The sequence below is a fragment of the Phyllobates terribilis genome, unplaced genomic scaffold (assembly GCF_046119375.1).
Source record: "Phyllobates terribilis strain yellow unplaced genomic scaffold, ASM4611937v1 Scaffold_150__1_contigs__length_4496277, whole genome shotgun sequence".
Lineage (NCBI taxonomy): Eukaryota > Metazoa > Chordata > Amphibia > Anura > Dendrobatidae > Phyllobates > Phyllobates terribilis.
The window spans coordinates 2,788,248-2,804,171 of NW_027362910.1; the positions used below are offsets into that span (position 1 = coordinate 2,788,248).

Sequence of the window (15,924 nt, forward strand, 5' to 3'; positions counted from 1 at the left end):
GTCCCTGGCCACAAGCACTTGTCCACGTGTCCGTTGTCAGGTGGACTCTCCCAGTAACTGCGTTGTTGAGGGCACGGCAGATGTTTTGGGACACGTGCTTGTGTAGTGAAGGGATGGCACACCGGGCAATATAGTGTCGGCTGGGGACCGAGTACCGAGGGACGGCCACCGCCATAAGGTTGCGGAAGGATTCCGTCTCCACCAGCCTAAAAGGCAGCATTTCCAACGCAAGCAGTCGTGAAATGTGCGAATTTAGGACTCTGGCCTGTGGGGCGTTAGCTGCGAATTTCCGCTTTCGTTCAAAGGTCTGGGATATGGACAATTGAATGCTGCGGTGGGACGTGGACGTGGACGTTGATGCTGTTTCTTGAGAAACTGCCATAACAAGTGAAGACTGAGAGGAGGGGGCATCTTTGCATGCAGTATGGACAGGGGATTGCCTTGCACACACAACAGGGGGTTCTATTGCACGCACAACAGCGGAAGAAGCAGTGGTGACACCCGCTGACACTGGTCGTGGACCCTGGGGTTCGCTCCACATAGTCAGGTGCTTTGCTGCCATGTGCCTGATCATGCTGGTGGTGGTCAAGCTTGTAGTTTTGTCACCCCTGCTGATGCTGGCCTGCCAGGTGGTACAAATGGCCTTTTTGGGGTTATCAGCAGAGTCTTTAAAAAAATTCCAGACTCTGGAAGACCTACAGGTTGTACTGGCAACGTCCATCGTGTTGTTGTTACGGGGAACTGTTGCCTGCCTTCTGTGTGCGGCCACCACACTGCTTCTTCCTGCCTGTTGGGGTACTCTGGCTCCATCACCCTGTGTGCTGCTGGCCTCGCTCTGCGTGTCCTCCTGACACGTTGGGTCAGTTACTAGATCATCCACCACCTCCTCCTTTTCCACTTGCGCACCACGATCCTCCTCCTCACTTCCTGGCAATTGTGTCTCGTCATCGTCCACCTCTTGTGACAAATTGCCAGCGTCGACTTCCTGTGGCCGTGGCTGTTCAAATATTTGGGCATCACTACATGGGATCTCCTCTTCCACCACTTCAAGCGGAGCAGGCAAGTGGCACAAATCTGGAAATGGACCAGTGAACAGCTCTTCAGAGTGTCCAAGTGTGGGATCAGTTGCTGTGTGATGACACTCGGCATGGTGGGAGGAAGGAGCATCACGGTGAGGAGGAGTATGCGGTTGATACTCACGGCTACTAAGAGTTGACCGTGTGGAAGACAGACCGAAGGTGGTGGTGCCCAGGTAACTGGAAGTATTATCTGCTATCCAATTAATAACCTGTTCACACTGATCAGTTCGCAATACTGGTGTTGTTCTGTGCTTCCCTAGTAATTTGGTCAAGAAGTGGGAGCGAGAAGATGTGGCTGTTGGTTGTGGCACATTTTCACCTTGGCCACAGCCCCATCCTCTGCACGCACCATCACCAGAACGTCCAGTTCCACGTCCCTTGCCACGTGCCTTGCCCATTGTAAAGGAAGTAAAATAGCTTACACTCGCACTATCAATGGAAAAAGGGTAATAAAAAGTAGATTAGAACCGTGGAAGAGGAAAACCACAGTTCTATTTCTCTAGCCTACACCCGACTCTTTTAAACAATCTGAAAAATCAGGGAGACACTATTAGTTTTTTTTTTACGGCATAAAATGCCAAAAGCAGGATAATAGAGATTTTTTTACCGTGGAACAGCAAAACCACAGTTATAATTTACTGGTGTATACCAGACTTTTTTAAATATATATATTTGCGGTTGAACAGTGAGCGACACACTCAAACTGTTTTTTTTTAGATACAAATGGCCCAAAAGTGGATAATACAGAGGTTTGAACCGTGGAACTGCAAAACCACACTTCTGTTTCTCTGGCCTACACCAGACTATTTTCAACAGATATATTTGTGTCTGAAAAATCAGGGAGACACTATTAGTTTTTTTTACGGCAAAAAATGCCAAAAGCAGGATAATAGAGATTTTTTACCGTGGAACAGCAAAACCACAGTTATAATTTACTGGTGTATACCAGACTTTTTTAAATATATATATTTGCGGTTGAACAGTGAGCGACACACTCAAACTGTTTCTTTTTTAGATACAAATGGCCCAAAAGTGGATAATGCAGAGGTTTGAACCGTGCAACTGCAAAACCACACTTCTGTTTCTCTGGCCAACACCAGACTATTTTCAACAGATATATTTGTGCCTGAAAAATCAGAGACACACTTTTTTTATTTTATTTTTTTTTTGGGGGGGGGGGGGGGGGGACACACCAAAAGGTTAATAAGACGGGTATTTGTACAGTGTGAAGGAGGAAAAAAAAAAGAGGACTTAGATGAAAAAAAATGGATTTTTCCTGGCCCCCGAGACCTGGAGTTAAGTCCAGCAATTTCAGCAACAGGAGCACACAGGACTGTAATACAGCGTTTGCTGGTATAACCACTGCGTCTCCTATACAGCCTGCCTGCCTGCCTGATATCTGGGATGGATATTAGTCCTGAGAAGGACTGTTTGTTTGATCTGGCAGCCTTTACAGACCCTACACTAACTATTTCGCAGTATATATCTCTCCCTAAATCAGCAGCGCTGTCCCTACACTGTCTGATCCCAGCCTTTCGTGTCCAAGATGGCGGCACCCGGTTTTAAATACTCGAGGTGGCGCTGTGCGGCCAGCCAATCAATGTAATGCCCACAACCAACATGACTGCGGCATTACAGTGACTGGCTGGCAGTCCCTGCATGTTCATTGGCTCTGTAAAGAGCGCCAAACATGCAGGGCAGAGACCCGAGCTCCCGCCCGAGTAACCCGGAAGTGCTCGGTGCTCGCCGAACATCCCGAGTAGCGTGATGCTCGGGCGAGTACGGAGCAGTGTCGAGCATGTTCGCTCAACACTACTAGTGAGCATATAAAGGTAGGTTGTAATTAAAGAAAAGTTATCATGTGCTCACTAGTCTCGGAGGTCAGTATGATTGGCATAGACAAAAGTTAAATAAAAACGTTAGTGACACACATATATTATTATCCTCTAAAATTAATATCATTGATATGTAGAAAAAATAAAAATATTTGTGATACAAATATAGAATAAATATAAATACTAGAGATATACCATGTCCAAGCTGTAAACAAAACTGTCTTTAATATTGTAGTATTAGATCCTATCTAAAGGGTACTCGGGTTTCTAACATAAAAATGCAATATGATCCCTATTTATCAGTTTGCGTCTATGGTCTCCCTCCTTGGATAGGTCTATATACTTTTTCTATGCCTTGAAATTTCAGTGCTGAATCTTCCCCTTTATGGAACATTTGGAAGTTTCGACACTGCTGAAATATTTGTGGCCAAAGGATTAACCGCATCAGGTATGTCTTCTAATCCGAAGTTTTAAAGGGACGGTAGTACAACCAATGTATTGGATGTTACATGTAATACATTCAACAAGGTATATAACCAAGGGTGTGCTGCAATTAATAAAGTCATGTATTTTGTACATACGATTATTATGCAGTGAGATAAAAATCCTTTTCACTGCATTTTACACAGGGCTGTGGAGTCGGAGTCGTGGAGTCGGAGCCCATTTTGGTGGAGTCGGAGTCGGTATAAAATGGACCGTAGTAGTAGCTCAATGCAGTAGTTCAATGCAGTTTGTGGGGAATTTTTTTCATAAGACTTTGGGAAAGAAATGAAATGTGCTATAAATGTCTATCCTATTCCTGATCAAAGGTTCTAGACTTTTAGCTGAGATTAATCTGTGCTACAGTAAATTTATCACTTAAACATGAGCCGGGTATGAGGGAGTCGGAGACATGGAAATTGAGGAGTCGGAGGTTTGGCTTACTGACTCCACAGCCCTGGTTTTACAGCGGTTCGCTCCGCATTTGAAAAAAACACTAAGGTTTAACCAGGTAGTAGATTCAGAGTGTACTTTTCACTTTTCAGGAAAAGACAGGGGGACAGGATGGTACCCAGCGTGGGTGCTTTATTAGCCACAAACCAAATATCCTTGGTAAGAATTTTATTAAGCCCCGTATCCTAGTGTAACATTAGTATTTCTCTATAATGGACATGATTTTGTTATACGGTGGACTATAAGTTGTAGAGAATGTTACACTGGAAGTTTCACATCCCAAATATTTTTTTGGTCCCTTATTTTTGAGAAGATCCTTACGCTCTAGGCTCAATACCATTTTGTATGCTTTTTTAAGATTCCAATCTGGCAAAAAGAGGTTATCCTATCTGTCACAAACTTCTCTGGCCTCCATATCAAATGCAATATTATCCGTACAATTTTGTTTCGCCCTAATTAATTCCCCATATGGAATATTGCGCTTGATATGCAGGGGTGGCAAGTATTGGCCTGCAGAATACTATTACTGGCAGTCTCTTTTCTATAGGGTATTATTTTTACTGTATTGAGATATTTATCACCGTTCAATTTAAGATCCAAAAAATGTATTTCTCTAGGATCAAACTAATGTGGGAATCTCAAATTGAAATCATTGTTGAGATTTTCTGCAAATTTCAACGCCTCCTCCTGTGTGCCTCCCCACACGAGGAGGAGGTCGTCGATAAATCGACCGTACCATATGATTTTGGGGCTGTAAATATTGCTCTCATTGTAAATGTGTTGCTCCTCCCATTTGGATATTATTACATTAGCCAATGACGGTGAAAATTTGCTACTCATACTTACTCCCCTCCTTTGTAAAAAAAAAAACTGATTGTCAAAGCAGAAATAATTATCATCCAGAAGAAATTGAACTGACATGATAATGAAATCTTTAATTCCTAATGTATACGTAGCATTGGTATCCAAGTGATAGCTCAGGCTAGTTAATGCTACACTGTGTGGTATGGATGGATATAGAGCTATAATGACGCGCCCCTGGGCCCGTGTCGCGCTGCGTTGCGCACGGGGGAGCTTACCCGGAGCCGGATCTGTTGAGGGTTGTAGTCTCGTGGCGGTGACCCGGTCCGTGCCCAGGGAGTCAAACTGAGCGGCGATGTATTAGCGGTAGATGTTGGACGACTACGCCACCCGTTGAGTACAGCTAAGGAGCTGCTGCTGCAGGGCAGACCGCTGAGGCCGGTGGTAGGATTGTGCAGCGTGATAGTATAACCCCCAACGGGAGGGGTATGGCCTCAGGGCAGCCGACGTGGATGATGGGGGTAGCAGGAACCACTCGGAGACGGTACGGTGTAGTTCAGGGTCTTTACTGGTGACAAAGATAGACCCTCCCGGAGTACTGGCTAGCGATTGGGGCCTGGTCAGTCCTTGAGCAGATGGGATCTCCCCTGGCCAGGCGGAGTTGTAGGCCTCCCAAACTAACGATACTCTTCCGGCTACCTTGCTAGAGGCGGGTATAAGTAGCCCACGTCCCTGAGTGTACCGTGTGGTGCTCACCCGTATGGCCGGTGACTCGGGGCCTTCTAGTAGCTTCCGCTCCACGACGGCGGTGCTGGTCCCACGCGTGTGACCGTGCCTTCGGGTTTCTGGGCCAGAGGACCTGCAATCCCCTGCCGGTCGGTTTCTGCTGCGGGATAGGAGTTAGTCCCCACAGCCTCGGACTCCGGGTCCGGTGATAACTTCTCAGTCAGGGCGAGCTCTTCAGCTGCCAGCCCCTGACTCCTTGTAGCACTGCTCCCACAGAGCTCCTGATGTTCTTTTCCTATATCTGCTTCTCTGTCTCTACTTCTTCTCTACTCACTAACCCTGCCTCAGCCCTAGGTTTATATAGGGGAAGTTCTTCCCCTCCCAGGACTGGGCAGGAGGTGTGGCATGCACAGGATCCCTGACCAAGAGACCTCCCACCTGCTCTCAGACATAACATTGCCGTTACTGTGGAAACCAGACCCCTGGGGTGCCACATTCCCCCCTAGTGAAATTTAGTACTCCGGGACTAAACATATTTTTAGAAAAACATAACAAGGTATAAACAATAATAATACAATAAGAAAAACACATAAAGATGGTTACGGCGTGTCCGCAACCGGGTGCAGTCTTTGAAGAAAAGCAAGGTGTCCATTTCACCAAAACAGGGAGACGTAACCAGGTAGGGGTCTGTCTTGCCCCGAGTCCTTAACAGTCTTTAGTCCATTCCTAGGTTACGCTCCAACCATGTACAAGGATTCCCGGTAAATCCACCAAGGACTCCTATAAATAACTAGAAACACATAATTATACACAAGCAACAAGAAAAACAGGTAACCACAAATAAAACAATTTATACACTTCAAATCCTCCAACGTGCGGGTAACTGGCCTCTAGTGGCCCTACGGAGCTGACTGTCTAGCCCTGAACTACAGGGTGTAGGAGCTGTCAAGGGTAAACTGGGCAGCTGTCTACCGGCTCTTTGGCTCACTAGGGGTACGGCAGGCTCACTATAAGCAGAGGGTTGATCCTCCTGTTCTGCTTGTGTGGAGTCTTCTGCCTCCTGGACCGGCTGCTCTTTCAGCTCTACCTGTTGCTCCATAGGCACTTGGGATGCTGGTTGGAGGAACGTGAGGACGGGTACCACAACTGCACCATTGACTTGAGTCCAGGACCGAGGGAAGTCTCCGAGCACAGTACTAACCATATCTTCCCTTTCCTCTACGGGTCGATGGTCTTCTTGTTCCTCTTCAGGGTTCCGTAGCTGTTCAGGACACTTCTTCAGGTGATCCCGGGATACAATGGCTGTGGTCTCCCCTCCGTCTTTACTGATGGTACAGACTTTCGGGTTCTCGTGGCTTGAGGGCAGTACGGTGTACGGGTCCTTCTCCCACTGGTCGTCCAACTTGTGGAGCCGTCTTTTCCTCTTCAAGACCTGCTCTCCGGGTACCAGGGGAACAGCGGGAGCATACTGGTTGTAAGTTTTCTCTTGTCTTTCCCTAGCCTGACAGAGACTTCGCTCCACGCTCTCCTGTACTTTCCGGTACTGCTGCTGCCTCTCTGTGTCCCAGTCTGCTTCTGGTGAAGTGTCCTCGGGTGTCAGGACTCCCATCTCCAGGTCAACAGGTAACTTACCAGGTCTCGCCCTCATTAGGTAAGCCGGGGTACAGTTGGTGGAACCTACCGGGATGTGGTTGTATAGGTCCACCAGATCGGGCAGCTTCTCAGGCCACAGACTGCGTTCTTCCAGGGGCAACGTTTTCAGGAGTTCCATTACCACCTGGTTCATTTTCTCACAAAGTCCATTAGTTTGCGGATGATAGGGTGTCGTCCTTATCTTCCGGCAGCCATACAGATTGCAGAATTCCTGGAAGACCTCCGCTTCAAAGGCAGGTCCCTGGTCCGTCAGCACTTGGTCCGGGTACCCGTGTGGACGGCAGAAGTGCTGCTGGAAGGCTCTAGCTGCTGTTTGAGCCGTTAAGTCCTTAACGGAGACGACAACCAAGAACCGGGAGTAATGATCCACAATGGTTAACGCGTAGACGTAGCCACTTCTGCTTGGGGTCAGTTTTACATGATCCAAGGCTACCAGTTCCAACGGCTGCCGGGTGACGATGGACTGCAGGGGAGTCTTCTGGCTGGCACGGTCCTTCCTTCTTAGGTTGCACGGGCCACAGTCTCTGCACCACCTCTCGATGGTTCCCCTCATGCCTACCCAGTGGAACCGCCCGCGCAGCAGGAACTCCAGCTTCTTCCATCCGAAGTGTCCAGCCCCGTCGTGGTATGCCTCCATCACCACGGCTGCGTCTCTTCGTGGCACCACTACTTGCCAGATTAGTTCATGCGTCCGGGAGTTAACCATTCGGCGGCACAACTTCCCCTTATAAAGGAACAGTCGACTCTTCTCAGCCCACAGTTGCTTGGCTTCCTCCGGAGCGTCTGGGTCAAGGCGAGCCTCTGGCCGAGTCAGCATCTCCTTCACCAGTCGGACGGCAGGGTCACTGTCTTGCGTTTCCGCCCAGTTGTAGTGAGGCAAGGGATTAAACGTAGCAGCTTGCTTACTCCTTACCCGGTGGGAATACTGGATAGTCCCATGACGGTGGAACGCGGGGAGTTCGACTTCTTCCAGTCCTTCTGGATCTTCTCCTACGTCCGGTAGGTTTGGCATCCTGGACAGGGCGTCCGCGTTGGTATTGGAGCGTCCTGCCCGGTATTTGATTGTGAACTCGTAGTTGGACAGACGGGCCATCCATCTCTGCTCTAGGGCACCGAGTCTTGCCGTGTCCAGGTGTGTCAACGGGTTGTTATCCGTGTACACGGTGAACCGGGAAGAAGCGAGGTAGTGCTTAAAGCGTTCGGTGACTGCCCACACCACTGCCAGGAACTCTAGCTTAAATGAGCTGTAATTCTCAGGGTTTCTCTCGGTGGGTCGCAGTTTTCGGCTGGCGTAAGCGATTACTCGTTCTTTCCCCTGCTGGATCTGGGACAGTACGGCTCCTAGCCCAATGTTACTGGCGTCGGTGTAGAGGATAAAGGGCTGGCTGTAATCCGGGTACGCCAGGATTTCATCCCCCGTGAGGGCCATCTTCAGCTGGCGGAAGGACTCTTCTTCCGGCTTCTCCCATCTGAAGGGTGGCTTCTGGTTCTTGGCCTTCCTGGACTGGCCTATCAGGAGGTCCTGCATAGGAGCTGCCTTCTTGGTGAAACCGGGTATGAACCTTCGGTAGTAGCCTACCAACCCGAGGAACTGCCGCACTTCCTTTACACTGGAGGGACTTGGCCATTCCTTAATTGCGGTGATCTTATCAGGGTCGGGAGCCACTCCATCAGCGCTCACCACGTGTCCCAGGTACTGCACCTTTGGTTTCAGGAGGTGACACTTGGAGGGTTTCACCTTTAGGCCGTAGCTTGCCAGAGCTTCGAACACTTCCGCCAGGTGTTTCAGGTGGTCCTCATACGTCTTGGAATATACGATGACATCGTCCAGGTACAGCAGGACCGTCTCGAAGTTTCTGTGGCCCAGACAGCACTCCATTAATCGTTGGAAGGTTCCTGGTGCGTTGCAGAGTCCGAACGGCATGCAGGTAAACTCGCTAAGTCCCATCGGGGTGGTGAATGCGGTCTTCTCCCGGTCCGCCTCTGCTACAGGAACCTGCCAGTACCCACTAGTGAGATCCAAGGTAGAGAAGAAGTTAGCAGATCTTAAAGCAGCCAAAGACTCCTCTATCCTTGGTAAGGGGTACGCATCCTTGTGTGTGATACGGTTGATTTTCCGGTAATCTACACACATCCTCATGGTGTTGTCTTTCTTTTTGACTAAGACTAGTGGAGCTGCCCAGGGGCTACAGCTATCCCTGATCACCCCAGCCTCCTTCATGTCTCTAAGCATCCCCTTGGCGTGTTGGTAGTGTGCAGGGGGTACGGGTCGATACCTCTCTTTTATGGGAGGATGGTCTCCCGTAGCGATGTGGTGTTCTACCCCCTTGACTCGCCCGAAGTCTAACGGGTGTTTACTAAACACTCTCTCGTACTCTTGAACCACCCGATAGACTCCCTGTTTCTGGTGTGAGGGAGTGGAGTCAGTACCCAAATGTAGTTGCTGACACCAGTCCTCCATTGTTTTCTGAGAGCCGTTACCTTCCTCCGGGGAAGATGGAGGCAAGGGTTCTACGGACTGTATAGAATCTTGATTGATGGTATACAATTTGGCTAGCGTGGCATACCGGGGCAGGTACACTTCCCTCTTCCCGATATTTATTATGCAAACGGGCACCCTCCCATGGCGTACATTGACCACCCCCCGTGCTGTCAAAATGGTGGGCCTACTGTCTGAGTAAACTGGTTCTACCATTGCCTGGTAATCTCTACCTCTCAGACCAATAGCTGCCCGGCACCAAATCATCATTTCACTTTTCGGGGGCATGGCAATAGGGAAAGGGTCACACATTCGCACGCTACCAATCTCACCACCGGAGAGTTCTAGCTGTTGCCGTCGCATCAGTGCCCAGATCTCTTTCTGGAGCACTCGCTGCTGGCCGGAGCTGGCGTTCTTGGCAACCTGCTGTAAAAGGAAAATCACCTCTGCAAGACAATTTTCAATTACATTAGTTCCTAGAGTTATCTTTGGGTGACTCTCGTGTTTGTCAATGTCTACAATGATCAGTCCCTGAGCTGCCAGTTCGACTCTACCGATTTTAATGGTCACCTCTTTAAATCCAATCTGTGGCACGGGCTGACCATTGCTGGCGATGATACTCAAGTCGTCGTCAGGGTAGCGGGTGATATCCGAGTCATTCCAGTACTGCTTGAAGAGCACGTACGGGATGGTGGTGACCTGTGACCCGGTGTCCAGTAGGGCACTCATAGGAATGCCATCCAGTACCACGGGTAAGACTGGACGTCCTCCCACATATTTGTCGCGCCAGTTCGATGGGCCTGGTGATCTTTTTCCTGGGGGTTGGCCCTCTACCCCAGGTTGTGCCAGTTTAAAGGACAGTACCTTGCCATATGTCCGGGTTGATTGCAGCGGCGGCAGATGGGTCGTCCGTCCTCGTTGTATCGGTCGCTGGGTCTTCCTCTGGCCGGTGGGGTCCTCCTTGGTCGACGCCACGGGATGTCCTCCGGTCCGGATGCCAGCTGGATCTTCCCTGGAGTGGAAACCTGTAAAGACTGCACAGTTCGGGTTAGCGCAGCAACGCTTTTAGCTAGCTCTTGGACCTGATGGTGCAGGTCTGGAGCCGGGTCATTGTTCAAAGCCTGCGCACCAGCTCCCACAGGCCCTGCCGACAAGGGCGCCGCCTCCTGGTGGTAAGTGGTAGTGGGGCGTCTGGGGGTCACAACGCCACCTGGTGCCGGTTCTCGAAGCACCCGGATGGCTCTGTCCTTGAACTGTGCAAATCCCAGATGAGGGTCCTGTAAGGCCATTGCCCGCAACTGGGTTCGGTGGGCATTGCAATATAAACCCTCTATAAATTGTTCAGTCAACAGCCTGTCCTCGTCTCCCACACCGTCAGGGTCGGTCTGCTTAATGGCTCTCAGGGCCTCTTGTAGGTTCAGGGCATAGTCCCTTATACTCTCATGTGCCCGCTGTTTGCACCCGTAGAATCTAAGCTTGATCTCGGCTGAGGTGCGGGTATCAAAGGTGTCCCTCAGCCGGGTTAGTATCCCTGCGACAGTCCTCCCCCCAGGTGGCCAGGACTTTACCTCCCTTTGGGCTGCCCCGGTTAATTGGGCCACCAGGATGCTCACTTTTTGCTCCTCTGTGAGGGGGTACACCTGGAAGAGGCTATCCAGCTTTTCTCTAAAGTCATGCAGGGTATGTGACTCCCCTGAGTACTGGGGTAGCCAGGCTGCCCCCGGGATATAGGGCATGGTGAAAGGCATGACCGCAACAGCGGTGGCGCTGGCGGGGGTTGAAGCGGTGAAGCTCTCCTCCGTATCCGACATCCTTCTCCCCCCTAGTGGACCGTGGCCTACCTTGCGATGATCCTCTTCCGTAGGCCGCGGCTCCGCAGTGGATCGTCAGGGTTGAGGACCTTCCGTCGCGCTCCTGTGACGTCAGCGTCTGCTGGGCTCCTTCCAGGACCTTACGCGACGTCTGGACGTGAGGCGGGGCTTCAGTTCTCGCGCGCTTTTGGAGTCCACGCCCCTCTTCTTCCCGTGCGGCGTCTTCAAGATGGCGTCCAACAGCGGGAAAACTCCACGGAAGGCGGGAAGAAGGCTGAAAATGGCGCCGGATGGCGGGAATCTTCACCGATGGCGGGAAGAAGGCTGAAGATGGCGCCGGATGGCGGGAATCTTCACCACTGGTAAGTTTGAACAGTCTTTTTCAGGCACGCAGTACCCGGTGGTTGCGGGCACGAAATCCTGCCGACTACGCCAAAAGTTGACACGCCCCTGGGCCCGTGTCGCGCTGCGTTGCGCACGCGGGAGCTTACCCGGAGCCGGATCTGTTGAGGGTTGTAGTCTCGTGGCGGTGACCCTGTCCGTGCCCAGGGAGTCAAACTGAGCGGCGATGTATTAGCGGTAGATGTTGGACGACTACGCCACCCGTTGAGTACAGCTAAGGAGCTGCTGCTGCAGGGCAGACCGCTGAGGCCGGTGGTAGGATTGTGCAGCGTGATAGTATAACCCCCAACGGGAGGGGTATGGCCTCAGGGCAGCCGACGTGGATGATGGGGGTAGCAGGAACCACTCGGAGACGGTGCGGTGTAGTTCAGGGTCTTTACTGGTGACAAAGATAGACCCTCCCGGAGTACTGGCTAGCGATTGGGGCCTGGTCAGTCCTTGAGCAGATGGGATCTCCCCTGGCCAGGCGGAGTTGTAGGCCTCCCAAACTAACGATACTCTTCCGGCTACCTTGCTAGAGGCGGGTATAAGTAGCCCACGTCCCTGAGTGTACCGTGTGGTGCTCACCCGTATGGCCGGTGACTCGGGGCCTTCTAGTAGCTTCCGCTCCACGACGGCGGTGCTGGTCCCACGCGTGTGACCGTGCCTTCGGGTTTCTGGGCCAGAGGACCTGCAATCCCCTGCCGGTCGGTTTCTGCTGCGGGATAGGAGTTAGTCCCCACAGCCTCGGACTCCGGGTCCAGTGATAACTTCTCAGTCAGGGCGAGGTCTGCAGCTGCCAGCCCCTGACTCCTTGTAGCACTGCTCCCACAGAGCTCCTGATGTTCTTTTCCTATATCTGCTTCTCTGTCTCTACTTCTTCTCTACTCACTAACCCTGCCTCAGCCCTAGGTTTATATAGGGGAAGTTCTTCCCCTCCCAGGACTGGGCAGGAGGTGTGGCATGCACAGGATCCCTGACCAAGAGACCTCCCACCTGCTCTCAGACATAACATTGCCGTTACTGTGGAAACCAGACCCCTGGGGTGCCACAATAACATCGCATGATAGCCGGTGATAATTTTCTTGCTATAGAAAAATCTTCATATACAGTAGCCAAAAATTTAGAGTCCCTAATATAGCTGGGGAGGGGATATCTTGCATTAGTGGTTGTAGATAGAAATCTATCCATGCACCCAGTCTCTCTCCCTTAGAACCTATGCCCGCTAATATTGGTCTGAGTGGTGGTGGAAATATGTTTTTGTGGATCTTAGGAAATGAATCATATATACAGTACAGACCAAAAGTTTGGACACACCTTCTCATTTAAAGATTTTTCTGTATTTTCGTGACTGAAAATTGTACATTCTCACTGAAGGCATCAAAACTATGAATTAACACATGTGGAATTATATACTTAACAAAAAAGAATGAAACAACTGAAAATATGTCTTATATTCTAGGTTCTTCAAAGTAGCCACCTTTTGCTTTGATGACTGCTTTGCACACTCTTGGCATTCTCTTGATGAGCTTCAAGAGGTAGTCACCGGAAATGGTGACACTTAAAACTAGCAAAATTACAAGCTGAAAACAGATCTAAACAATGATGCTGCTGAAAAATTGATACAGTCACTACTGTATCCAATCCTGTACCTAAACAAAGCTGATACTGCCTAGTCACGGATGTTGGCACCCCAAGGAATGCCAATGGTGCCGCCACTCACCGGTGAGTGTCCCTCAGAAACCCTAGTTAATTCTGATATATATATTAAAAAGTGCACTGATACATTAAATAGAACCAGATATGTCTCAAGGTATATATAAAAGAAAGGGTTTGGTACTCATCAGAGAATGGTTCAATAATCTGCCTCAATGCGTATCCCCAACAGCTTCATCAGCAGGCTTGAAACAGGGATGATAATCCATGATGTTCAGCATAGTGTGCCTAATAGCCAGGTGTCCATGTATAAATATCTCACTTCATCCAAACCCCTCCCCAGACTAGGAGACCCATTCCCATTCCTAGAGGTGAATTGTCATAGGATATATAGAATGGAGTCTGTCTACAAAAATGTACTGCGCCTGCGCTACTTCTCAAGCGCTAGAGGTCCGACAATATCCATCCTCTAGTGTGCATGTCCTGAAGTGCCGCGCTTCACACTGAAACGCCGGTAAACGGATTAACGCTGCACCACTCGTACCCTAGACTGAGCATGCCTGTAGTTACGTGTTCCACGCCGGAGATCATAATGGCCTATATGTGTCCGGATCCTCACCCTTGTCAGTAGATAAAGTAACATAGGCTGCAATTACAGTTAGAGTGAGCCGGAGAATTCATTGTATACAGTATCTCATATTGTAGATTTCACCTTGTAATCTCCCTGTTCTGCATTATGTTGCTATAATTATTACAAGTCCCCCATATCAGGGACATAAATAATTATATTGGTTACTTCAGCCTGGTGTTTGTCTGTGCGTTGCATCCGGTTACCTGATTACAGGGGCATAATGGGGGCATTACATTGTATGGGGGCATCATACATACTGCATAAGGGGCATAAGGGGGCATTACACTGTGTGAGGGCATCATACATCCTACATAAGGGTCATAATGGGGGCATTACACTGTGTGGGGGCATCATACATCCTGCATAAGGGGCATAATGGGGGCATTACACTGTGTGGGGGCATCATACATCCTGCATAAGGGGTATAATGGGGGAATTACACTGTGTGGGGGCATCATACATCCTGCATAAGGGGCATAATGGGGGCATTACACTGTGTGGGGGCATCATACATACTATATAAGGGGCATAATGGGGGCATTACACTGTGGGGGGGTCCTGTACTATGAGAACAATACGTTTCCTCCCTTCCTGTCTCCATAGTTGGGTCGTATGTATCTATTACAGGAAACAGAACAGAAACCTTATGATTCTTATAAAGCAGCAACACAAGACCCCAAAAGAGCCTCCGTGCTAAAGGGGTTAATGCCCCCTGCGCCCAGTAATAGGGGTCTCCACATACCTCCACCTGCAGAGCCGCCACCACATATATGGCTGTTGTGTGCGCACAGGACCTTTGATGAGGTCACAGGAGGGGAGGAGTCAGGGGTCACATGATCAGGGGCCTCAGTGGATGCAGGACTCTGCTGTGCTGGTTGTCATGGTGCTGGATGAAGTTGTCTATTGGCTATAGAGATAGATTAGATAGTGTGTCTCTCCATAACCAGGATTACACAGTAGTGAAGACCTCTAGTGAGTGCTGACATGACTATAAACAAGAAGATCCCAATGTTTCTCAGGATCATCAGGCAGATGGAGGGAAGGTGTCATGAGATCTCCCCTATGATGTGTAGACGGCTGTGAAGGTCTTGTGTTCAGTCTTGTTTTATCCACCAGTACTACAACCTCTGGCAAAAATTATGGAATCACCGGGCTCGGAGGATGTTCATTCCGTTGTTTAATGTTGTTGAAAAAAAGCAGATCACAGACATGGCACAAAACTAAAGTCATTTCAAATGGCAACTTTAGGGCTTTAAGAAACACTAAAAGAAATCAAGATTAAAAATGTGGTACTCAGTAAGGGTAATTTTTTTAGACTAAGCAGAGGGAAAAAATTATGGAATCACTCAATTCTGAGGAAAAAATTATGGAATCATGAAAAACAAACAGACAAAAGAAGACTCCAATACATCACTAGTAGTGTTGAGCGAGCACTAAAATGCTCAGGTGCTCGAAGCTCGGGCCGAGCTCGCCGTGATACTCGGGTGCTCGACCTGAGCAACGAGCCCAATGTTAGTCTATGGGAGACTCGAGCATTTTTGCGGTGGCACACCCGGCAGTCTTTTAAAAGCCTAACAAGTGCCCAAAACGATAGTGACAGTGCTCAAATGACATGGGGACAGCATGGGGATCGCCCCAGAAAGCATTTCTGACCCCCAGGTCACTGCTGTCAACAACGTGGTCAGAGGTATTAAGCCACTTTTACGGGCTCACAATAAAACGTTCAAAAACGAAAGTGAAACTTTTTTCCTGTGAAATATGTTAAGGAACATCCTTTCCAGGGTAAAGACTTGTGTATAAGTTAAAATAAATGACCGAAAACAAAAATACTCCTCCACACCTTCGGCTATGTTCACAAGTAGCATTTTTTATGCGTTTTTGCACTTTTGTATTGCTTTCAACTATGACAAATGCATTCACCATGAAATGTCATTTTAAC

The 15,924-nt window shown here is 49.4% G+C and overlaps 1 protein-coding gene across 1 annotated transcript in view; it reads right to left on the reverse strand.

Annotated features, from left to right (window-relative positions):
* Positions 1-14,788, reverse strand: part of LOC141206937 (uncharacterized) — a 31,015-nt gene extending 16,227 nt beyond the window's left edge. Inside the window, exon 1 of the mRNA XM_073664305.1 lies at positions 14,728-14,788. The gene's annotated coding sequence lies outside the window, so the exon portion shown is untranslated. The remainder of the gene's footprint in view (positions 1-14,727) is intronic.
* Between the last annotated feature and the right edge of the window lie 1,136 nt (positions 14,789-15,924).